At 39.2% G+C, this 25258-nt stretch overlaps 1 protein-coding gene across 4 annotated transcripts in view; it reads left to right on the top strand.

The window, feature by feature from the left end:
• Positions 1-25258, top strand: part of RARB (retinoic acid receptor beta) — a 324032-nt gene that overhangs the window by 53600 nt on the left and 245174 nt on the right. Inside the window, exon 1 of one of the 4 annotated variants that reach the window (XM_061362672.1) lies at positions 241-256. The exons of the other annotated variants lie outside the window; for them this stretch is intronic. The gene's annotated coding sequence lies outside the window, so the exon portion shown is untranslated. Of the gene's footprint in view, positions 1-240; positions 257-25258 lie in introns of those variants that run through there. 4 annotated transcript variants of the gene reach the window in all.

Genomic DNA, 25258 nt, shown 5'->3' with positions numbered 1-25258 from the left:
GTTTGAAAGGAGAGGGAAAGGAAACTTAGGAGTCAAGCCACAGAAATAAACAAGATCCAGAGGGAAGTGGCTCAGCAGCTTGCAGTCAGCTTTGTGTCTCCCTCCAAGTGTATGGTTTATGCCAACAGGCATGTCTGCACAGCACAGAGGAGTGCTCAGTTCTCTGCCTGCCCCAAGCATGGTGGTCTCTGTTATTCAACATGCTTTGCTGGTGGCACCTCAGAAGTGGCATTTTGGCAAGAAAGAAATGTGTGAGGTGAGATCATGATGTAAATTGAAAGCAAGCTTTGTCAGCCACCCAAATGGAATTAACTGTGCTATGGATTAGGTAACCCAGATTACTCCTGCCCGTGGATTCTTCAAGTCTCCAAGAGGTGCAGGAGCTGGAGATTGTGTGATGCTGTTTAGGATGGTGTGCATGTACTAAGCGTGGGAGGGAAATCCCAAATGCTGGATTTAAATGGCCAAATGCAGGAGAAAAGATGATGACAGTAGGTGTCTTTAAAAAATTTGCTATTATATTGAGCTGATGAATTGCTGGGTTGTTAAACTACCTTTTCAATAAAATAATGAGAAATAAGGCCATATAGCATTGGTCAGTTATTAGTGGATCCCATTTAAGCAGTAAGGTTTGATTCCTCATGTTTGCTTACACTTACACATTTCAGTTTCTCCTTGTTTCTGGAGAATCAGATTCCTGCTAGGTGACACAATGTATTTTGGGCAAAGCCTCCCAGCCAGTATTTTGCTCTGTATCCCACCCAGGCAGGTGTAAGATACAGTATACTTTTTTGGTTTCTTGTGTAAGTCTTATTTCCTGACCTTGTCAAAAATAGTATGTCCAGGACTTTGCTTCATCTTTTCATCCAAGCTCATAATGATGTGAGGCTTCCCCAGCTCACTATGCACATGGTTAGTAGGAGAACCAAAACTTCAGAGGTGATTATGAGAGAACTTGCTGTGATTCACCAGCTGTTATTGGGGTGTGCATGCATAATTCTTTCTGTACTTATATCACAAGATGCTGTTGCAATTCTTGGAAGGATAGAATGGTATGATGCAAGGTGAATTGAACCCAAATTTCAGAAATGATGATGTCAAGGTTGAACGCATTCTTTGATAGATGTAGAAAGCACCTGAAATGTTGCTTCCGGAGGAATTCGAGGGAACAGCAGTTTCTAGCCCATTTTTCAGGCTGGTGTTCTCTTCTCCAAACTCTCCAGAAATCTTGGAGCCACAGTAGGGATCTTGGAATCCTATTTATGGGGATCTGCTAGAGTATGTACTTCTCAAGAGTATATAGAAGGCCTTGCAGGACACGCTCATTTATCTGATCTGAGAAGGAAAGAAAGTGTTTATCATCTTTCCAAATGACTTACAGACTAGCTAATGGTAGCATCTTCAGAAGTCACTTGTATGCTAAGTGATACAAGTGAGTATCTTCCATATTTATTTGTTCTGTATTGTTTCAAATTTTAGAGAATCACTTGTATGAGGGGATAATACTTGGTTCCAATATTATTTTTGTGCATCACTTTTAACTGGAATTGCACATGTTAACGTGTAGCCTGCACCATCATATGTGCCAGACAGTTGCATTTGAGGCAGCAAGCGTGCATGTTTTATCTCTTCTGGCAATTATATTTGGAACACTGTATTTTGACAAAATTATTCACGATGTACAACCCTATCAATACAACCCTAGCTGCCTGAGTGTAAACAGTTTACATTCATAGAGCTGGAAAGTCTCACATAGTATGAGTAATTGGATTGTTGAATGGTTGAAATGGCACCGACTGGGATATTTGGGCCAGGTCTTCTTTTGACTGACATAATACAATATTCAGATTATTGCTTTTGAAGACTTCCATTTCAGTAGGCACACCATACATGAAAAAGTGTGCAGTATACTTTAATGGCTTAACTCTTAATAGTAAACCTTACTGAACTTCATTCTGGAAACTTGACAGTGAAAGCTGGCTGAAGTTAAAAGTGAGCTTTGAAGCCCAAAGCAAAATTACTTTGAACCTGAATGTATGGGGTAAACCTCAACTGCTATTCAGAATATATGTAGAATATTTTCAGCTATTAATATTTAATATTTTTTTTTTTTTTTTTTTTTGCTTAGCAACAACTGCACCAACTTTAGCTTCTCTTCTAGCTGTGTTAAAGTATACTGAAATCAGGAATTCATGACTGCACACAGACATCTGGAGCCAGGGACTCGGCAGACTTTTGAAGTCAATGGAGTTGCTCTGATTTACACCTTCTGAGGATGTGTCCTATGAAATCAGTGCCAGTCCAGACTTAGGTATTCTAGGTGAAATTCAGTGAACCTGGAAGATTCATAGGATTTCAGAGTGGGTATTGTTTCTTTTAAAGGTTGATTGGGCCTTCCTCTATCTCTGTTGAGTGCTCCCCATGGTCTAATTAGTGGGGGCTGTGCGTTAACTATTTCTGGGATTAAGTCAGTATCACTTTCATTCTTTTCCTTCTAAGAAATCAGATGGCTTTATGGTAATTCCCTGCTGGTCTCTAAATCCTTAAATCTGTTTCCTGTTTCTCACTTCTGTAAGGTATTAAGTGTTACTCAATTATGTAGAAGTTAGTGTGTTTGACTCCGTGTGTTTAATTGCACCACTTTAAGCATAAACAATTTTAAAGTCATGTTATTTCAAAGTGAATATGTGTTGCAGCACACACTCTCAGCCTCAGTGGTAAGCTTCACTGGTATTTGCTGGCTTCCAGCTACATTAAGTACTTTAACATATCATAACCTAAATGTAAAATTGCATCTTACTGCAATACTGAAGAAGCTTGGCCAGGGAAAATGTCGGGGCTAATGAACTTTCTGGCAGAGGATATTTGCCTTTCCAGCTGCTGAACGTGAAAATTGCAAGTGTGAGCTCCTAGTATATGGGTCCCCAACCCATAGTAAACCACCCTATAATGCTGGCTGACAAGGGAGACCACAGTAATGTTGTCTGTTAGTACACCGCTTGTACAGTATGTGCACTGTGCTTTGTGGGACCATAGGCTTGTTAAGGAGGTTTTCGTGGAGGTACCTTGCAGTGCAGGGGCTTCACATTTCTGTTTACCCTAGGACGGATGCTGCTGTGCTGTTACTAAGTACCAGGCAAAAGGCAAAGTTCATGTGTCTGGAATAGGGTCTTGCTTTGTAACAGAGGGCCTGTAGCAAACAAAGTCAGGGAATTTCTACATCATATACACTAAGCTTAGTAGCCACTCACTGGCTCACTATGGGAAAAGTTATGAGAGTTGTCACTGCATCCACTGGTCTCAGATGAACTGTGTGAGGCTATGGAAAGGATTACCTCCCCTGAACAGCATCTCTTTATTTTTCTGCCTGTTTACTTAGGCTGTGTGAAGAACTGAGTGAACGACCATCATCTAAAACTCCAACAAACCAGCCCAAGGAGAGAAGGGCTGTGTCTCACAGAGCCATATTTTCTTGAGACCTTTTTGTGCTATAAGGGCTTTTGAGCACACACACACAAAAAGGTTTTTTTAATATTTATAATATCTGCATCTTCTGAGGTCTTCAATCTGAACTGTTATGGGCTATGTCGTAGAGTTTAAACTAAGCAATCTAATAGGGTGGTTACTGGGAAATGTATATTAGTGGGAACATTAATGTGCTCTTTTTATATTGAAACCAGGTTTGACAATGTTTATGCAGCCCATGGGCTGAACGGTGATGTTAGTATGAAAGAGGCAGATTGTTTAGCTGAAAGGACAGGTAAAACTTGTCATGTCTTCATTACTGACATTAATGTTTTATGCACTCAGTGCTTCTAGGACTGTTTCTCTGTGCAGGATTATGGTAATTCCTGATCAATTGTGTCTTTGTAAGAAAATATAACCGCACGTAAAATAGCTAAAATGCAAGGTAGCTCTTCATTGCATAAAGACCAATTAGAGCATAGTTTATTACCCACCTGAGGTTTGAAAAGAAAAATGTTCCAATAAAAAGGCCCTTGATCACCAAAATGTGAAAGGACTTAGCAATTTTAGTTCACTAGGATTTGGCTAACTTGATTGTCCTCATTTCAGCACAAGGCGTAAATCCTTTACCTCAAGGTACAGGCTTCAGCTTCTATTGCATGAAGACATCTGTCTTGGAAACACAATTACTTAGTTGTCTGTGAGGAGTGGAGGAGTAGAGGAGTGCAGGTGAGCTTGGTCCTTTCTGAGGTGTTAGCAAAGGAGGAAAAGCATCGGAAGAACGGCAGTGTAGTGGCTACTTTGCAGTTGCTTTGCCTCTTGATAAAACCTTACTCCCTTGATTGTAAAACTTCTAAAACAGAATGAAAAATAGAAGTAAGTGGAGATTTGGCCAGTTAGCACTGGTTTGACTAACTGCCATGAAATTATTTGATTATCAGAATTTTGCAGTGTATTGTTTGTTTTTTTCTTCCCCCCCCCAAGGCAAAGATGCATCTTCTACTAAATTTATTTGCAATGTTTTGTTTTGAAATAGCAAAACTGATCTCAATTATGATTTTTATCTTGGCCTCAGTCATGTCAGAGCCCAGTCCAGCTCTTTAAAACAAATTCAGCATTGCTTGTTTATATTGGTTGCAAGAGTTCCATCCTGCTCTAGTTCAAGCATGTTTATTTTGCAGTATAAGGCTAATACTTCAGAGAAGTAGATTTAGTTACTATTAAAAATAATTTTCCTAACATTTTTCATGCTAAAAAGATTATGAATGAATTTTCTAAAGTGAATCATATCCATAGGAGTATAAGGAATAGCAATAAAAAAATCAAGGAGCTCCTTTTGTTCCCCACCCGCTTCCCCAGTGCCAGAGTGACACAAATCCATTTATGCACACACACATTTATTACACAAATAAATGGATGAATAGATAGTGTAGATAGAACGAACGAACCCTGCTATTTTAGATTGAAGTGCCTGCCACTGACATTAATTTAGATGTAGTATTAGGGAGCCTCTTAAAGGTCAGGTTTCCCCTGGAGCGTTAGTTTACCCTGGACATTTTTACAGATGATGTGCTAAAGATGTAATGCATCTAATAACTACATCTTGGCTTCATCTACTTGATTCATCAAATACCTTCTTGTTCAATACTGAGTTTTCAGTGACATGTTGTATGTGAAATATTAGAAGACAACATGTTAATACTGTGTTGATTACAATTGAATTTTTTTATTTGGAGGTAGATAAAAAGGTGGGGGGGGAAACTAAAGCTCATTTATTGCCTAATGCTAGTGGCTTCTGAAAATAGTGACCTCTCGTTGTTTGATTAAGGGAAGATGGTTATGAATGACAATTGCACTTTCCTGGGAAGGTGGTAGTCAGATGCTTAGAGCTGTTACTGGTAGAACAACTTCATGACTACCCATGCAGATGGGTTTGTCATGTTGCATGTAAAACGTTACATATACAGCCGAATATAATTTACAGGGTTCATACAAAGCCATAGGTAAAGTGCATTGTTATCACAAAGCAGAGCCTAATTCTTGCTGTTATCCTGTGACCTCTTGATAATACAGATGCTTAATCCATTTTAAGGGGTCTTTTAACTTGATTGTGAAGACCAGAGTTGACCAGAAACCAGAATAGGGCTGCCCTGAGGTTAATAAGATTGTTGCTTTATAGCAGTTTATCTTTCCTACTTGATATGAATATTTTTGCGGTGTGGCACTCGCATTGAGCTGTATGCTCTGCTCTTGTCAGTAAGAACTTCATACAAAGATCAAAAGCACAAAATACTTTTTTAGAAACCAATTGGCTTTGAAGTTAGTTGGCTTAGAGTGGCATATGCCAAAGAGCTGGCAGCGGATCAGTTCAGAAGTTTACCTGGGTTCACCTCTCCATCACTGAATTGCTGTGATAAGTTGCACAGCTGAAAAATGGTCTTTAGGTTTAAAACCAAGCAAATGTAACCACCCCCCCGCCCCCAAGAACTTTAAGATCATCATATGAAAATGAAATACAGGTGTAACATTTTGCTATTTCACCAAGAGAAATATTTTTTTGCTGAGTTGCAGAGCTAGAGCTGCAATGCTGGCCAGAACATGAGGCTTCTGAGGCACCAGGACAGGGATTGCTTCACTGGGTGGGGAAGGCACAGAATTACATGGGGTGGGTGAAAGAGCTCTACGTTCTCCTGAATTGCAGATCTCTGTAATCGTATTCCTAAAGGAAGGGTGTTTTCTATATACAGATTCCATTGATAATCCAGTCTTCCCTTGGACCCAGGTGAGGACAAATGTGGTGGAAGAAGGAGTTATGGTCTTGCATCCTGAAAAGCACCCACACCAAATTAATTTACTTCAGCTTGGGTTGAAGACTAGGTTGTGTGTTCTTTGTCCAAATTTTGTTCTTAAACTCTGAAGCAAAACACAGCCTTGCCTTTGTGGGTTTTTTCTTTTTCCTAGAACTGCCTTTTGTGTGTATTGGCAGGAAAATAGCATTGCTCTTAAGGATCTCAAAGTCAGTTCTGCTTCTGCAGCCTTGGAGCTGCTGTTATATTAAAGAGAGGGAAAAAAATGCTTTTAAATATTGAATCAGTTTCTAAAGTAAAGAGGTTTGAATTTATGATTGATTTTGAAGTGATCTGTGTTTAAACTTTGAATGGGAATAAAATAGTGTCTTGTTCAAATATTGAACTAGTTTTAAAGTTAAATGGCTTGAACGTAGAACTCTCATGGGAAATTGTATTCTCATTTTAGCCTCTGACTTCTCTTGCATATTGTACTACACCTCATTGTACTCACATGCCAGTGTTTGCTTAGGCTGCGCTGGGAAGCTTTCTGACACAATTTTATTAGTTGATTTAAAAAAACTTCACAAATCAACAACAAAACCGCTAAATACACCGAAAAGAATAATTAGCAGTGGGTATTTTTCCAGGGTAATAGAAATTCAGCAGAACAATGTAAGCAAAGGCTTAGGATGGCTTTTTGTAGCAGAAGATCAGCAGAGATAAAAGAATTAAAAACCATTGGCATTGAGATGTGGTCACTGAAGTATGGCACGACAAGCGAGAACTAAGTAATGGGAATAGATTAGTCTCTGGAGCTTGGCTGATAATCAGATGAACAAACCATTACCTGTTACTGCTCACCAAGCCCCTCTTAATTTTTGGGGGTGGTGGTTATACTTTATTGATGCGCATGCTGCAAAAATTACTACTTTATTACTCCAGTAATAGGCCCATAGTTGTATTTAATCGCATGTGCTGTTAACTTCATAGTGTGGCTGTGTTTCTGAATGGGTTTAGTTCTCTAGCACGGCTATCAAATTTGGCCTAATGAAAATCTTGTATCAGGAGCAGCAAGAGCTGCATTCCAGGAGTACATAAAATGCAGCATGAGTAATGTGTGTGCTGTTGTTTTCCAGGCCATAACATTAGGATGCCCTATGTGTTTTATAGCAAAAATGGCTTTTCAGTTTCTTAACACTTGAGGGTATAATTCAACTGACTAATTAAATTTATTGATATGTAAATTTATAAATATATATTATTTGCATATTCTCAGTGCACATTTTTCCTTGGTGTGGGTTCATGTAATGAATAAATGTGTCACTGATAGTACTGCTAGCTTGACCCTCTGTGTGAAACTCTATGGGGTTTGTTGGGAGTTGGAGGAGAAGGTGGAGCTACAGATGAGCTCCTCTTGGTGCTGTTCCCATCTGTGCTGCAGTTAGAAACTGATTTGTGATAGCTGGAGACTTCCTGCAGCTAGAAAGTCTCAGTGGCAAATCCAGTGTGTTATGAGTATGCATCTTTATGGCTGCAAGTAAGGCTGATGAGGGTAAATGGCATGTGCAGTGTTAGATAACAGTGTGAAAAATTATCTCTGCACTGATGAAAGTTGCATGAACCCATAGTGGAATGCGAGTTTTTTGTTTATTTAAATTTTTAATGCTGCCATGAACTTAAGCAACTGGAAGGGAAACCTCCATTTAAAAATGAGGAAGACTTTGGGTTTAGATTGGATGAGGGATGGGAGCATTAGCACAAGTTTTCAAAATCTGAAAGTCTGAAATATTTCTTTCAATAATGTCACTTTGTAAGTCAATAAAAAAAATATCCAAAGAACTTAATGCATATTTGGAGAACATGCTAGGGTCTTATTTAACATTACTGTGGTACAAAACCAGTAAAGAATCAGTGAAGGCTTTTCTGGAACATAATAAATTTGTGCAGGCATAATTGAGAAATTATGGTAAATGTAGAAATCTGCATAACTGGCATATTCTAAAAGATAAATAAATTCCAGTCAGTGGAGGCTGTCCATTCAAACACTACTGTTAAGCCTTAGGAGTCACCTATTCCATCATTTTAATAAAACAAGAGGCATGGAAGGAAGCTCATAGTGGGAGCCATGTGCTAGATATTCAGTGCAGTTGTCTGTACCAGGAAACATCACCATCCTCCTTTGCATGCATAAAGAGCCTGTTAAACTGATCTGGCTGGGGTTTTGGGGCCTGGTGGTGAAGGGAGAGTGTTCTTCCCCACAGAAAGGCTGGTAATGATTGGTATACGATAAGTAGAAATGTTATTCAGACTCCATTTTCCACATTAAATCTACATTTTCTCATGCTGTTGGCATTTAATGCCACTTATTTTTCTTAAGACAAAGCTTTTTATAGGATCGTTGAAAGAAAAAAAAAAAAACAAAAAAACCAAACCACAGCCAAACAACCCAAAACAAAGAACAAGAAATGCTAGGTTGGTTGACTAAACCTGTTAAGTGATTGAAAACCTATCAATGAAGTGTCGATCAGTTGTGAATTTTTATGTATTTTCCCCACTATCTAATAAAGGTTTACTTCTGAATAAGTGGTCTTTTTATAAGAAGGTTTGGTAGGAGCCATGGGAACAGGAATATTAAACTGTCTTTTTGCTTTGGGACTTGTCTCATGATACAGTCATGTAGCAAAGAGAGGGATATGAGGACTGATGGACAATGTTAGATGCAGAAATTTTGGATGTCTTGTTTAGTTTTGAGATCCTGCATTTCCTACTGCAGAGTGTATCTCCACTGGTTCTATGGTGGTCGAGAGCATGCCCAGCCCTCATTTGGTATGTGATTCTTGCCTTTTGTCTGACCTCCATTAGCACAAATCATGGTGTGCTCTAGGTGGGGCAGCCAGTTACTGGCTCCTGCGCTTTGCACAGCTCAAACCTGAGGTTTATGGCTTTTCATCCTGTGACTAATTAGCAGGCTTTGCTGATGCAGGTTCTCTTGGGCAACTATCTCCAACTAGCTGTGAGTTATGTGGGATGCCCTTGGTTGTAGGAAAATGTTGGTGTTTTACTCCTGAGCTTGGGAGGACTGACCACATCAAGAGAAGTGAGAGACCAACTGGTCTACAAAGAGCTTGGCATCAACACTGTAGTGTCATCATTTTTCCAGCAAGTTTGCGTGACAATAGGACTTTTTCACTGTGTTGAAGAATTGTATTCACTGGAAAAAAAAAAACCCTCTTCCTGTTATTAGTTCATGTGCTTTCCCTTCTTTTAATTGTGAAGGATGTTGGAAATACTCACATTTATTATGTTCTGTGAACTTTGAAATAGTCAGTAGGCCATTCAGACAGGTTTATTATTCTCAGGTTTTCTCATCTTCATCTAGCTTCCATTAAATTCAATGAAGTTACACTGATCTTTCTTTATTCTAGTTTTGGCCCCAAACTGTGTGTATGTTTCTGCATGTATACATGCATGTGTGTGAGCATGCACATGCAGACTGTGCGCGCTTTTATATATATAAATAGAAATACATTGCAAAAGACTTGATGTCTGGAAGACTCATAACTACATGAGGTGTAATGTGAAACTCCCAGAACACTGTCATTAAGGGCATTCTACAGAAAAGTCAGTGCAGCAGTTTTGAAAGCGTATTAGCTATGCTGGGTATACCCCAGAGGCCTGGGAGTGCTCCTGAGACACATGTGGCTATGCTATATATATCATTGGGTGGGTTTTGGATCCCTTTCCTGGCCAAGATGCAAATTCGGAGAAACAATTCCATTTGAGATAAAGAAAATTGTCCTAATGAAGTGTCAAAAAGGGAAGTCGAGACTTAGAAATATGATGACAAAAATTATTTATAGTTTATGCAACCTTAATTTCACCTTTGTGAATCTTTATTTGCCATTTTTTCTTCTTCTTTTTTTGTGGGGATGGGATATATAAAGTAAAGTATTGTATGGATGAGTGTAATCCATTGAATGGTTTATGGACACACTCCTCCAGGGAGTGTTACAAGTTCACCACTGAGTGCTAGATTTTGCATTCAGATCTCTGATTTAACTGCAAGAGGTGTAAAAACTGATGCATGGAGCCAACTCCCTACTGGTTACACGTTTGAGACTCAAGTGCTTCATTTGTTACTTTTAAAGCTGTAGTAAATAATCTCAAACACAAAGTGAGGGGGATTTTGTTGGTTTTCTTGGAGGCTTATTGTTTCCAGTAAATGATGACAAATGTAAAGCAAATAAAACATTGCATGATCTTGGTAGAAATTATTATATTGGCTCCAAACCTGTTCATTTGAAACAGTAGCTACAAGAGACTTGTATATTTTGGTAACTTTACTGGCTTTTGTTCTCCTTCTATCTCTTTTTGGGGGTCAGCCATCACAAATGCAGAAGCCATGCAGATCTGGAAATACAGTACTTTTTGTTGGATGGGAAGGATGGGTGAATTAATAATCTAATATGTAGGCTGCTGGCAGCACCCTTGGTGCTTCAGAAGAATCACAGCACAGCTGCAAAAGCAGAACATATTCATAGAGTTCAAGACCAGCAATAGTGATTAGCATTAGTTATTATTATTGTCACAAATACTTGACTTTTACCATTTCCCAGGTGCTGCCTCGTTAGAAGTCTCTTACGTCCTAGATTCAGAAAGTGGGGATGTAAGTGGAAATCCTGATGCACAGGTGAGGAGAGAATATTATGCCAGAGAAGAAGCTTTGGTGGAGGGAAGGCAGTAAGGATTATGGACACAGGGTAAATCACTTAACTTCTTTTGGGTTCACATTTGTCTTTGAAATGTGTGGGCAAGCTTGCAAGAGAGTGTACACATATTTGGAGTCAGTATGGTAGGTCTTTACAGTGAGGCAGGATGTGAAGAGTACATTCCTTATACATCCTGATAGTCTGGATGTAAAATAGCATGGATTGAGGTGCAGTAAAATTGATGGAGGTAGAAGGCTTCTGAAGATTAGTGTGACCACTTGGGTGAAAGAAAAGGAAGAAATACTCTAATACTCTAATAGAGAGATATCACTGAACAATGGGATTTGTTGCCCTCTATTTATGGCTTTAGCAGCCCGCTAAGCTTTTCCTGGAAGAGTTAGATGCTGTTATCTGAAGAAGCAAAGCAATGAAAAAATATCACTGTCTGATAGGAGCTAGGGATAAAGACACAGAAACACACTGATACAGGAGTGGAAGGCAGCTTGTGCCTCTCCAAGTTTTATCCCCTGCTGTTGTGGGATACTAAGGCATATAAATTGCTCTGTCTCTCCTGTGGAAGGATTTTTCTCCATCTTATTCCCACAGGATGGCAGTTGGAGCACCTCGCCCTCCTGATTGTTAGACATGTGCTTGTGAATTCCAGTCTTAATGTATTCACAGCCAAATCTTAATCATTTGTTCTTATGCCAAAATTGTCTTTTAAGTTGAATAGCTTCTCTGCCTCTCTGTTGCTTATCTCTTCTCCAACCCCCTGCAATTACACAGAAATTACATTCTTTCAAAACAGGTTCTAAAACCTTGCATGACGTTTGGGCCAGACTGATGGATCAGTAGTTCACTAGATAGGTTCCTCCCTCATTCTTAAAAGCAGGTATTATGTTTGCTGCTTCTGTAGTCATTTGTATAACCTCCGACTGAAGAGATTTATTAAAGACTAAGTTTTCCAGTAAGTTGAACTGAGAGCACAAACCTTGTTTGTAAAGTCTCTCATTATTTTCTGCTTGTACATAGAATTTAAACCTTGAGATACCATGTCTTGTACAGTTTGCTTACCTTTTTTGAAAGTACAGAAAGGATTTTAGACAAAGATTTAACCACTTCAGTATGCATTTTCTGGCTTTTTTTCCCTCTCAACCTCTGTGGTGACAAATGACAGTTGTTGCTGTGGCTTAGTCTGAAAGGGAGAATGTCCTTCAGCTCTGTTGTAGGGATGGTCTTCTGGACTTTGGGAAAAGGTAAGGAATCAAGGGAAAGCAGAAGGAATCTTTGGAGTAGAAAGCAAACATCAAGGGAAATAAAAAAGCCATTACATGTTATGATTTTTCTGAAACATTTTTAATTCCCCAAACCAAAAGCAAGGATGAGAAAATTCCAGTTGTTTTTCACTCACAAAAAGCCAGTATTAAAACTCTCACCATTTATATATAAATTGAACTGCAGGTGCACTTTCGAGGCATGGGGAGAGTTCTTAATAAAATCAATAAAAATCAACCAGAAAATTCTATGGAGACTACACAAAAATAATACATTTTCCTGAAACAGTGTGGAATAACTCCATAGGTCCCCTTTTCATCTAAATGCTGGTTATTCAGTTTTCCCAGGTCAAGGCTACTTTGATTCCTATGGCCGTGTGTCCCATGCAAAACAACTGATAGGGGTACGGTTTCCAAATTTCTTCTTTTTTTTCCACAGCAAGAATATTTCCCCTGCAGTACCCTGGAAGGTTATTGAATAGAGGCATTATTGCAGTCAGTGTGTCATTTTACTATAGTTCAGTTCATTTAGTCCCAGGTGTACTACGTGTGTGTTCGTTCGAGGGGAGGGCATGGGAGACTTGCCAAGCCCTTCAGTTATTCTTGGCTCGGAGCCTAAGCACTACATTTTTCTAACTTATGAAATGATTTTCAACTTGTAACCTGTGGCACTTTCAAGGTCTTGATTGGAAGGTGTCAGGTGTGCTTTAAGAATAGCTCCGCATTAAAAATCCTAAAAGTTTCTTTGTATTTTTTTTTCTTTTTCCTAATAATTGCTGGCTAACAAATACCGCAGAAAGCAAACTAGCATGAACTCTTCAACACCTCTCCAAATTCAACAAGACTGACATTTATAGCTTTATTGTAGCAGAGACATGGCATTTGGATTCAGATTGTTTGGACTGCAGAGTGTCAGTATAAATAGCTATGATTGACTTTTGTATGGAGCACATCTGGAAGCAATTTATGGCATTCCAGCTAGATTAAAGCATGTTTTAAAGGCATTTCACCAGTCTCTTTTTTTTTATTTCTCCTTCGTTTTTTTCTAGCTATGGTGAATAAAGTTTCAAAGACAGTTTAGCTGCTGTTTCTGTTAATGTGGACCATAGTGAAGTCAAATTAAGGGCAACTGGGGAAATTGGTGCATTTGTTTGTTTTTGTTTGTTTTGCTTTGTTTCCCAGAATAGAAAAAGCCCTGAATGAGTGTAACTGGAGCTGTATTCTGCTTTGGAAGGTAAAATGTGGCCTTTGACACCAGGACGCTTACACAGTGAAAGCCAACGAACTAAACAAACTTGAGGTGCTGGAAGTGCTGACTCCTGAGTACAGACTTGGAGGACTTAAATATTTGCTAATGGGGACTGAAATGATGGGGCACACAAACCACCTTGCTGGTTTTGAAGTATATAGAATGTATAGAAGCAATAAAAGAAGGGAGAGAAATGACCTGTTGTTCTGTAATTGGGATAATAGAAGGAAATTAAATGCATGAAATTTGAAGCCGGATAGAAAAGAGATTTACCTAAAACGGCTGTTGTGCTATGGCACAGGGATGAACTAGGGATACTAAATTAGCTTGTGCTGCAGAGTGTATGGGTTTATTAGCAAGTTTCTAACCGTCTCTGCAGTAGAATTATTGGCTTGCTAAAGCTTTCCTGCTTGTGGTTATGGTGAACTGGATTAAAGGCTTGAGTTGCATGGTTTCTCAAGGTGCTGCTGCTGCAGGGTTGGCTGCTGTTAAGACATGTTGTTGGGAAAAGCCTACTGAGAAACTGTGAAAAGCTGAAAACTCTACTACTGTCACCATGGCGTATCAGGTTCCATCAGTGACATTGTCTCCTCAAGTCTTTGTACTTCATAGGAAGTTTCCCCAGTGCTGTAGGGATGTGCGGGAGATGCTGATCAATTTAATTTTCATTCACAGGGGGTTTTGTTTAGGGGGTTTTGTGGTGCTTTCCTTACAGCACAAAATTCGTGTTAAATGCATTGTCTACAGATACACCTGTACTGCTGTCAGAGGTGTGGCTTCAACACCAGTGGACGAATAAACTTTTGCCTATCTGGTTTGCATGAGCTACAAAGTGCAGTGGCATAGATGTCAAGCCACAGATGTGGAGTAGATGTGAGCACCTATGCTCTAAGCCAGCCAAGTTGCTCCATTTTCATTGGTATCAGTACCTGAATAGGCTCAACTAAACCTGTTTTGGGAGCATGTCTTTGGTCTAGTTGCTTTATTCTGTTGGCAATAGCTCTTTAGACCTTATTTCCTTGCTCTTGGATGTGGAGGGGAAAACTGTCTGGTTCAGTCCCTCACATCCTTTATAGGTGGTATGAAAGTATAGGCTTCTTTGGTTCTGCCTTCAGAGAAGTATTTAGGATGATAACATAAAATGGAGAAGTAAGAAAATAAAGTCTGAAACCATTAAGTAGATTAATTGCAGTTCTAAATTAATATAGGGAAGAGTATGAGAGCACATGCCTTCTTGGTAGGAGCTGTCTCTTGTGAGGATAAATCAAGACAAGAAAAGAATTGTAAAAGTCACAAAGGTGGGATATTAGTCTGGCAGCCAGCTCAGAGGCAAAAGTGCTTGGGAGATAATTTTCTTTTAAATGCTGTAACTTAATTTTTTACTGCACTTCTGGCCTTCCTCGTGCCAGAGATGAGGTTACAGAGATTTTGACAAATTTTATTTTATTTGAATTTATTTTATTCCAGTCTTAATAAATCCCACTTTTAATTAGACCATATGAGGCTCAAACTGCCCTCTAGGAATTTTATGCAGACTGCAGGGGAAAGGTTAAACAATATTCAGCCTTCAAAAAGTGGCAATGATAATGAGCTCCCGGAGCTTACCCCACTTGGATCTTTTCCCAGCCAAGACAGAATGTAGACAAAATTCATGGAAAGGATTCCGGTTTTCTTGTGAGGGTCTGGAGTCTGGCAGGTGCATGATTCCTGTATAATTACATTTGCAGGACTAAGTTTAAGAGTTCATTGAAACATTGCATATATGTAAAGAGTGTGTTTGCATACATAAAATGGTCATTCTGTATCAACACACACAGTTAGTGGTAGAAGAGCTTTTATTTGGAAATACATCTTTTTGGGGTCCAGGTAGGTGCTTCTGAAGGCACTGAACAGGTGAACTTGCTTTCCTTGTTAAGCAAGAAGTTTATGTTCCATTTTGTGCATGCCCTTGGCTCACTTTGTAGGATCAGAAGCGTATATTGCTTCAGATTTTGCATCTGAGTACTTTGCTATGAAATTCTGTGCCATGACAGAATGTGCCTTGTGCTTCAGCGTCTCAGCTTTGTTAAAAAAAAACAAGTCTTTCTGGTGCTCTGGCATGTGAAGACAGGCACAATGCCTTAAACCAGAGGTGCGAAACCAGTGTGCTGCTCTTCCCGAGTTTTCACACAGCCTGAAGCAAGAGGCGTCAAATTTGAATCATTCATTCACTGTTAGCATGGGAGCACTCAGCTGGTGATTCAGATGGTTCTGTTGGTCACTTCATGTGTTTGAAAGAAACATCATGAGTATTAAAGCTTTTCCTAGCAGTCAGAAAGAATAGAGGAATTGCGTTACAGCCAGGCACTGCCTAAACAGAACTGGGATGCCACCAAATACACTCCCAGTTCACTCTGTTTAACCATAGCCATCGGCACAATTTGCCTTGCATATACCCAGATTTAACATTTAGATATTCATAACAACAACTTACTGTTGTAGTTAGCTTCCTTTGTCACTCCTCACAACAGGAAAGAAACTGGGCTATGCTTGCAAACCTATTTAGGTGCTTGAAGTTTGTGAAATGTTTGTTGCCACGTTACGTACAGAAATGGCACTGACTGCTCTCAAGCTCCCAGGTCCCTCGGGAGCCCTGCAGGCACCATGGTTTTGCCACCTCCTCACAGTCCTTAGAGTTCCTTCACTGATTAAGGCCACAAATTACCCTCCATGGTAATCTTCATAAAGCACAGGAGGGGTAGCAATCCCCTGTGGGGCTGCCAGCAAGCTCAGGGTTACGTTAAGTGCCTGATGGGAGGTGCATGAATGTAGTGAAAACTCCTTTGGGGATGGGTTTGATGAAAGAGACAACAGTGTATGCAGAGGAAGGCAGAAAGCCCATATCCTGCTTGACATCACATTTCACACTCTATAACTACCCTAAAGGAGGATGGAGAGAGGAGGTGGCTGCTTTCTTCTCCCAAGTAATAAGTGATAGAACAAGAGGTAATGGCCTCAAGCTGTGCCAGGGGAGGTTTAGACTGGATGTCAGGAAAAATTTCTTCACTGAGAGGGTGGTCAGACATTGGAACAGGCTGCCCAGGGCAGTGGTGGAATCACCATCCCTGGAAGTATTCAAAAAACGTGCAGATGAGGCCCTTAGTGACATGGTTTAGTGACATGGCATTGCTGGGGTAAAGGCTGGACTTGATGATCTTAAAGGTCTTTTCTAACCCAGATGGTTCTGTGATTCTATGTTAGGTATCTTGTGCCATTTTCCAAAGTGCCTGAGAGGGTTCAGTTTTTTGTATAGATTTGTATATACATTATTTAAAAAATAATTAAAAAACAATGATGTTTTGGTGCTGGAACTTCACTGGCTCAACAGTACTTGCAATGGCCTCAACTGAGCAGAGATGCTTTCACCCCTCCTTCCAGCTGCACACCTGCAGCTGTTCTGAGCATTCTGCAGGAATAGCCATTGCAGCCAGTACTGCATTCATGCATGTGCCCTGAAAGAAAACACGCAGAAAATGACTGTAATTGGTTTATGCTGCCTGATTAATTTATTACTTATTTCCTGACAAGTTCATTGAAATGTAATTTTCTGAGTGGTGATAATATCCACAGAGTAAAAGATGGAGGATAGACAAGTTGAGAATACTAAATCATGAACAGCATTGTTGCAGGCAGACTTTGTTCGCCTTTTCATTAGAGATTGCATTCTGTTATTATATGGCCTCATTAGTTATGCTGATTGAGGCAGGGGAAACTTTAATGACTGCTGTGTTAGGCCTTGGAAGCATATTTTAACTTACTGATGTAGAGTACGGAAAATAACTGCTATAGCTGTATTAGCAGGATTGATAGGGGCACCTTAGACTCTCCATTACTTTCAGATATGGAGAGCTCAGTGATTGTTTTTGTTATGGATGATAGCTGACTTTCTCGTTATTTTTGTTGTTACAGCTTTAGAGCACACACTTTTTGTTTCCGATGGCTTTATTCTTTTAATTCACAAGCTGCCTCGCCAGTGTGCTGTGGCAAAGTAGCTGTTCTGTAAAATTCACAAGCTAGCTTCGCGCGATGCCATTATTCAGCAGTCTCATAAAATGTTTATCTGGTCATCTCTTATCAGGCTCATTTAAAAAAAGATATTTAAAACTGACATTCTTGCACAGTCTCTAATTTACAAATAGCAATAAATAGTCCAGGCAGCGTGCCAGAGACACCTTGGAGGTTTGTAACCTGATGCTGGCTGGAGCGCTGCATGAGGACTGTGACAATTCCATGCTTTTTTAATAATTAAAACATTTAACTGTTCTTGTACCTGATCCAAACCAGTGTTAGTAGGTTGATCTTTAAATCAGATACCGTGTGGCTGCTAAGCGGACTTAGACCTAGTGTAAACTCACACGGAGTTCCCGAATGATTTTCTGTGTGGATTTTCTTAATAGTGATTTTCTTTGTTATTGCGATTAGTCTGCTGACTGTATGTATTTTTATATGCATATATAAGTCAATGGAAAGTATAATTTAGTGTGTTTTACTGAAACAATAACATTTGTAAATGTAAATGTTGCCCGTTCACCAAACCAAAGCATAATGCACCTTCCTTTATAAGGAAAGAGTTGACAGGGGGTATGGGAGTTTGCTTAGTGAGAGCTAGATTATTTTTTTTAATATTTCAAAGAGGCTATTTATAATGTCAGCCAAAAAGCTTTATAAATAAATGAGGCATTAGACTTACAACAGAAAGCAGTATAAATTATAACAATGATGATGATTACCCATTTCACTGACAGGCATGTGTAATGTTGTATTTGTGTTTGAACTGAAGGAGTCTGATGGTGTATTTTAGAAATACGTAATGAAGAATTAATTGTTTCTTTATTAATATTAGTGATGTTTAATGGTAATATATCCTCTTGCTCTGAGAATGGATGTGTGGGTGACATTGTTCAGAAGTGCTTTCCAATTATTTTAACAGAAACCATATGTACAGAGGGTAGGCGAAGTGCAGGATATCAAGTCTAGGTAATTGATGCTATGCAGACTTTATAGACTTTCTCATTTCGTTTTTAATTAAAGTTTCACTCCAATAGAATCCTTTAAAGTAAATTAAAATTAATCATCAGTAGGTAAAGCTGCTCTGAGGAGAACATAAAGCCGCCAAAACTGTTTTTCATATTGTGCAAATATTGATGAATTAGTCAATATTAATTGATTTATATGTAAGTGTACCATGTGAACTATTTGGGAAACTTAAAAAAATGTTGGATGTGAATCCTGTTAGGGCAACAGTTATTTTGTCATGGGTATCAATCAATAAATACTTAAGTAGATTACAGATCCAATACTATTGTACTAGTTTGACTATGTGATTACATTTGAAAAACTCTGTGCAGTTATCTTTCAAAAGAAATTTCTATGTCATTTCCCTTTTGTGTTAATTTTTCATTATTCTTTTCTACAGTGATGATCACTGAGATCATCAGTCTTAAGTGGTACACGAAAATCAATTTTAAAAGTCATACACATATATGTATTTTGATGAAACTTCTTGTATGCTGTATATTTCCTTTTTTTTTTTTTTTTTGTTAGGAATCTGTTTTTTTCCACTGAATGTGATTCCCTTTAAAAGTAGTAACTTTTCAATAATTCAGTCATATGTGATAAAATATTGTGAATGGCTATAAAGGAAAAGTCCCAGATTTTATTTAGATAAAAATCCTCCTGATGTTAGAAGCTGAAATCCTGGCACTGTTGAAACCATTGTAAAATATCCCGTTGAGTTCGATGGCACTGGCAGTTTCACCTCTGGATGTTTTTTAAAGTAAGGGTAACATGTTAGGAATTAAGGCGATCTGGGCATTAAACTTCCTCTGAATCTTCTGCAAATCCAAACCATATTTCTTTGCACTTCAGCTGCCTGGATGTAAAAAAAAGTGAGAATAGTTTCTTATATCACAGAAATGCTGGAAAGAGAAAGAAACTAAAAGCTGACATGTTTTCATGAGTTTGTAAGCAAGTGTGTAGATGGGTTCAACAAATGCCCACAATGTCTGGATGTTGTATAAATAGCAAGCTAGGAATTGTACATGCCGTCCAGATAACTAGATAATTCTTGGAAAACACAAAAATAACTTTGTACCTAGGAAGCTGTCACGATGCTCACGGAGTGGCATGATTTAACTGTGTTGTGAGATACAACAAATCCTTGCTAGGGGAAAGGACCTTTCCTGTGTTTGTCACATTTGTTCTCTGTTGACAAGGAAAAAGATGAGTAGATGACCACCTAATCTGAGCACATGCTGAACCTTTAACATATAAGCCTGCTTAAATACACGTGTTCCTGGTCTGAGGTCCTGCAGCTCCTGCTCAACAAGCAGCATCTAAAGAGATCCAAGCCATGATAAGATACAAGGACTTAGCAGGCAGCCCTTTTTCAAAGAAGATGTAAATTTAAAGGTAAACCAAAATTCCACCATGCAAGCCTATGGTTTTTCTTTGTCACAAATATGACATTCTTGCTGGGAGTGGTAAAACACCTCCTTTTTGTTCATGCACCTGTGAAAGGTTTAGTTCATTTTAGAGAGCCTGAGCACTGGTTGGGGGGGTGGTCAGGTTTGGTGGTAATGAAAACCAGATAATCTGCCCTGGTTTGTGAAAACATGAAGGGCATGTAGAGGGCATGTGAGTGAGTTGGGCTGACAGTATTTCTAATGATACAGAAAGAATAAAATAATCCTTTACTTTCTCCAGTCAACCATTTATTGGGCACTAAGAACAATTAAATATGGGAAATAAAATTGAATGGCCTTTTAAGCAATCAATGTAAACTTCTGTACTAAATTACTGCAGAATAAAAATACACTGTGTCATCAGTCTTTAAATACCTTGCTCATTAAAAGGTTGTGCACTGACCTCTGATCCCTAATCCTCTGGATTATTAGTATTAATTTCTTTTTCTTTTTTTGGCTTTCTCATTTTTTACAGGACGGTGGGAGTCAGTTTCCACATCTATCAAATTAAAGCATGGTTTTAAGAAAACAAGTTATTTAACTCGTAGTTTGAAAGGAGAAAGAACCTGGTTCTCTCTCTGTTGTTTGTGCAGTGTGCATGTATGTTTAATGTTGTTTTTAAGGGTGTTTTTATTTGAAGGAGGAAGATTCTCCACCCTGACTTTTCCAGTGTGTCAGGTATCCATCCAGATGAGGTTATGAGCCCAGGTTTAAGCCTGTCCCTGCTCCCCAGGCTGCAGGAGCTCGGGGCAGGGGAGCTGGTGTGCTTCACTGGTCACAGAGGGGACTCCGGGAGCCTGAGCAGCTCCAGCAGCCGGAGGGTTTCTCTCCCACGTGCATCTGCCCATCGCATGACCCAGCTGCTTAGTTCCTCAGTGAACTATGGGATGATGGGTCATAGCACCGCAAGGAACAAATCTTCAGCCTTAGCGAGATCTCGGTGACTTGCGAGTAATGCTGCTGCTGGCGGGGGGAAAGCTTGTTTGTTTTTCAAGCCAATAGCTTGCAGTGTTGATTTTCATCTGCTTTCCACAGCCTTTTTCTTTTTTTCTCTTTTCCCCTCTGTTAACTAGGTTTACTTAGGTATTTTGTAGTTCTCTGCTTCTGCCCTGTTGTCGGCAGAATGAGTTTATCAGTGCATGCCTTTCACGTATGGCACTGAACTGCTTTATGGTGGAGTTTTAGAGGGATCGTAATTACCTAAAACCCTTTCTTTGCAGAGTTGAAAATAGTCATCAGCTTAAGCGGCAAGAGGGGTTTTTATAGGGATGAATGAAACTCATTTTAAGCATATCAAAAAAGCGAAGAGGAGAGCAGGGTACCCTCTTGGGATGAGAGTAGCATAGGTAACACTCCATGGTTGAACTTCCAGAAAGGTGATGGTGGTTTATGTTCTTTTTAATGACCTGTGTGCTACCGAGGGGTCAGTTGCTCTGGCTTTGAGGTGTGTGTAGGCTTGAACCGCAGCCATAAACTCTGTAGTAAATTGTGCTCAAATTAGTTTTTCTGAGGAATCAGGATTCATGCCCTTTCCACTGCCTGGATGGCTGAGTCTGCTGTGACACAGGGGTGGCTGTGCCTTCATTACCAAAAGCTTTTTTGTGACCATCACTTTTTTCCCTTCCCATGTTTTAAATGATTGGTAAAGCATTCTTCTCTCCAGGCAGTATTGGCACTGCCTGTTTTCAGGTATAAACCCTGCACCTGCTATATGGGTATCCTTCTAGTGACTGCATTGGGCTGCCTTTGAAGAGCTCTGCAATAATTGCCTCGTATTCATTGATTCATCTCATATTTATTGTGATGGCTTTAACAAAGCTGATCTCATTTCATATTCATCCCAGCGTTCATACACAACTTTTCACTGTAATTCATCATTGCTTAACCGAACGTTGCCCTGAAACCCTTTGCTCAGAGGGGAATCTGAAATTGTCTCACCACTGTTTTACCCATAGCAGCTTTGTCAGTCAGGAAAAGTGTTCAGTGAAATGCTAACCTTGATGTGAAAAGCAGATTTCCTCACTGGAAATCAGAATAGAAAGAAAAATAAGTTTGTTTCTGCATCTAGAAAGAGAAGCAGTAGGAGACAAAGAATTCTTACAAACAGGCTAATGAAATAGTTATAAATGTGTATGATTCACTTTTAAAAGGTATAGCACTTATATTTCATTATCCAAGTTCTAAATTGTAGTTGAACACATTGTCTTTCTTTATTCTGGTATTTCCATAGGTCAGTGACTTGATGGTAAGTAATATATCAGAAATATAACAGGATAAAAAGCTAAGCAGTTGTAATGCCTGTCACAACTGCCATTTCTATCTTATTTTCCTTTTAAGGGCAATAGATTTTGATTTTGAGGGGTTTACAATAGATTTTCTAAGAATTCTCTAACAACACATGAAATACTGGCATTTTATTTTCTAAACATTTTCTAAAACACACACGAAAAACTGGAAATTTGAAATGGAACCTTCTTCTGTTCCTCTTCCTATGTTTGTATGGAAATTTGTTATCCATGTGTTGCGTTACCCAAGTATTTTTCATGTTTTGCACTATATATTTGTGTCTTTTAGTTTTTCAATTACCTTTATTTTGGGGTCATTTTATCTGTGGACTGGATAAAGCTTGGTGTTGCTGGAATGAGGGAGAACACTTCATCTGAAGAGGGAAAGCAACCTCTTTCCCTCCTGCAATGGACTCTTAAACAGGGCCTAACACAAAGTCTTTACCAGTCTATTTGGAGACTGACATTGATGCGAGTATACTTTTCATCAGACTGGTAAAGGATTGTTTGTTGTAGGCACTTTCTCCTCTTTCAAGCCAGTATCACTATAAATTGAGTTTTTCTATAAATAGTACTATTACCTGCCTGATACCCTTTTCCCTTCTAGTTTGACAGCATTTCTTTTCTTTGCCTTATAGTCCAGCAGTTTCTTTCAAGTGATGTCTATTTTTCTTCATTTTCCACTGTCTAAAGCACTCCAGTGTCTCTTCCATTGTGCTGCTTGAGCTCTAATTCTTTTTGAACTCGTTGTTATAGGAAGAGCAGGGGACTGAAGGTGTGCTGCAAAGGGAGAGGTCCTTCATATTTGGGAACTGCTTTTCTAAAATTTTGAGTTGAAAACTTGCTTGGAACTATTTCTGCATCTTAAGTGTATTGTGGCTAGAGAAGGACCAGCTCCCTTAGTGCCGAGTGCCATGGGACATTGGTCTTACTTTGGTGGCAGCAAGGAGAGATGATAGAATTGCAGTTGTGTTTCTAATTTGCAGGCTGTGTAATTTCCTAGCCAGAGAGGATGCTTGCCTCAATCATGTGGGTGAAGATTTCTTTTATGCATTGTACCATCAGCTGCATAAATCATGTAGTCTTTCCTTGACAGAAAATTTGTCTTCAGCTTTGAGGTAGAGCACAGAGACACAGGTACGTTTTGGACATACTTAAACATAGCTTAACCCCAGTTGGTGTAGCTAAGCTGTTGTGCCAACTGAAAGCATTATGTGCACTCTTCTGTGTCAGGACTTCCCAAGCCGGGCTCCTCGTTCTGCTTACATGGAGCTGAGTAGCCTTGTAGGTGTGAGGAGGATCGGAGAACCTTCAGAGTTCATACCCAAAAGGTATGAACTCACCCAAAATGGTGATGGGCTATAATATACTGTGTGCACAGCACAGGGTTATATAGTACATGTACTTGTGCCCATATATTCCACAGAGTAATGTACATAGGACACAGTACACATAACAATGTACTGCCTGGTCTAGGTCAAGGGGGACATTCAGGTGACATCCAAGTATGAGAGTATTTGGCCAAGTAATGGCTAATACTGGTATTGTTATTGATGTCCAGTATAAATACCTCAGTTTTGCCTATTTCAGTGAAACTATGGAGAATGGCTGTTACTTGAAAAGTAATACCTGAAAAAATGTTTTCTCCTAAGCAAGCTGTGTACCCACTTAGAATGCATTGCTAAAATCCAGTTACGTTGTAGTGCTCTTGCACATCTAGTGACTATTAGTCATGTTAAATGTTAAAAGAAAATTATCTTAAAAAGCATTTGTAGAGCTGTTAAGTAATGTAGAATTTGTGTTTGTAGTGAAGATAAATAGCCTTTTGCTTACCAAAATGCTGGACAACTCAGAACTCTCAATGGCATGATCCAGTATGTAATATTCTCCCATGCATGTAGTGGTGTTGTGAAAGTGACTTTTCCCAAAAGCCTGGCACAGATTTGCAGCCACCAGTAGTGTTACTAGAGTGACACGAGGGAAAGCTTCTCAAATTAAATATTTCAGGTGCTAAGAAATTGTTGTCCCAGTTTCTTAGAGAGGCTGGTGAAGCTGACAAGCGATGCAGATGTGTTAAGACTTCATTCAAAGTCCAGTAAATACCTGATACAAGCTGTAAACTGGCTTTTGCATATTCAGTTGCAGGGGAAGGCTGTTCCCTGAATGAACAGTCCCGAGCTCAACTCCCCTGTCTCCTTCAGGAGTAGTAAGTCATTGCTGTGATGATATGCCTCAGTGATTTTACTGTCTATGAAATAGAGACCGTCTTCGTATGAACCTCTGGGGGTTCTCTGTAATAATATTGTATTTTTAAAAAATGGCTGTACCACTCTACATAATCTTCACTAATCGGTACATAAACCCTGTTTGGCAGTTTAAACTGTATGCACAAAATATGAGATTTGGCTCTGCCTATTCCAGTAGTTAAAAGCTTTACTCTGGTGTGAAACACTTGCATAATTGTTTTAAAGTGCAGTACACAGGCTTGTCTTTCTGTTTGCCAGATATATTTTTTGTTGTTGTTGTTCTGTTCCATTGTAACTCTGAGCAAACAAAATCTTTGCTAAATTAAGGGATTACTTTCTGAAAGAAAGCCTTGTTTTGTGGAGTTTCCATGTTGTTTGGAGTTAATTGAATAAAAATTCTGCCCATTATTCTGGTGTTTTCACCAAGTAACCTTGTGTCTGGAGCCAGTTTTCATCTATTATTAATGTATTCTTGATGGATGGGTTTATTTTCTACCTACATATGGCAAAAATGTATCATTTTAAGCAAGTCACCCCACTCCCTCTCTCCCCATAAGCAAAAACACTTTCAGTAATCTGTTTTCAGAAGCCTGAAATGAGAAGTTTCTCCTCCTGTGCACTAGTAATTATAGGTGGGCCATGGATTAAATAATCTGCTGATGATGGGCTATTTAAGTCTCTGCACTACGGGAAAAAGGCACCAAAATCATTGTGAGGTTGGAAAAGAAGTTGTTCTTC

The sequence above is a fragment of the Neopsephotus bourkii genome, unplaced genomic scaffold (genome assembly GCF_033783945.1).
Source record: "Neopsephotus bourkii isolate Nb327-2 ecotype Australia unplaced genomic scaffold, CSIRO-AGI_Nbou_v1 NB_1132, whole genome shotgun sequence".
NCBI classification, from domain to species: Eukaryota; Metazoa; Chordata; class Aves; order Psittaciformes; family Psittacidae; genus Neopsephotus; species Neopsephotus bourkii.
This window is presented reverse-complemented; position numbering and strand designations above follow the sequence as displayed.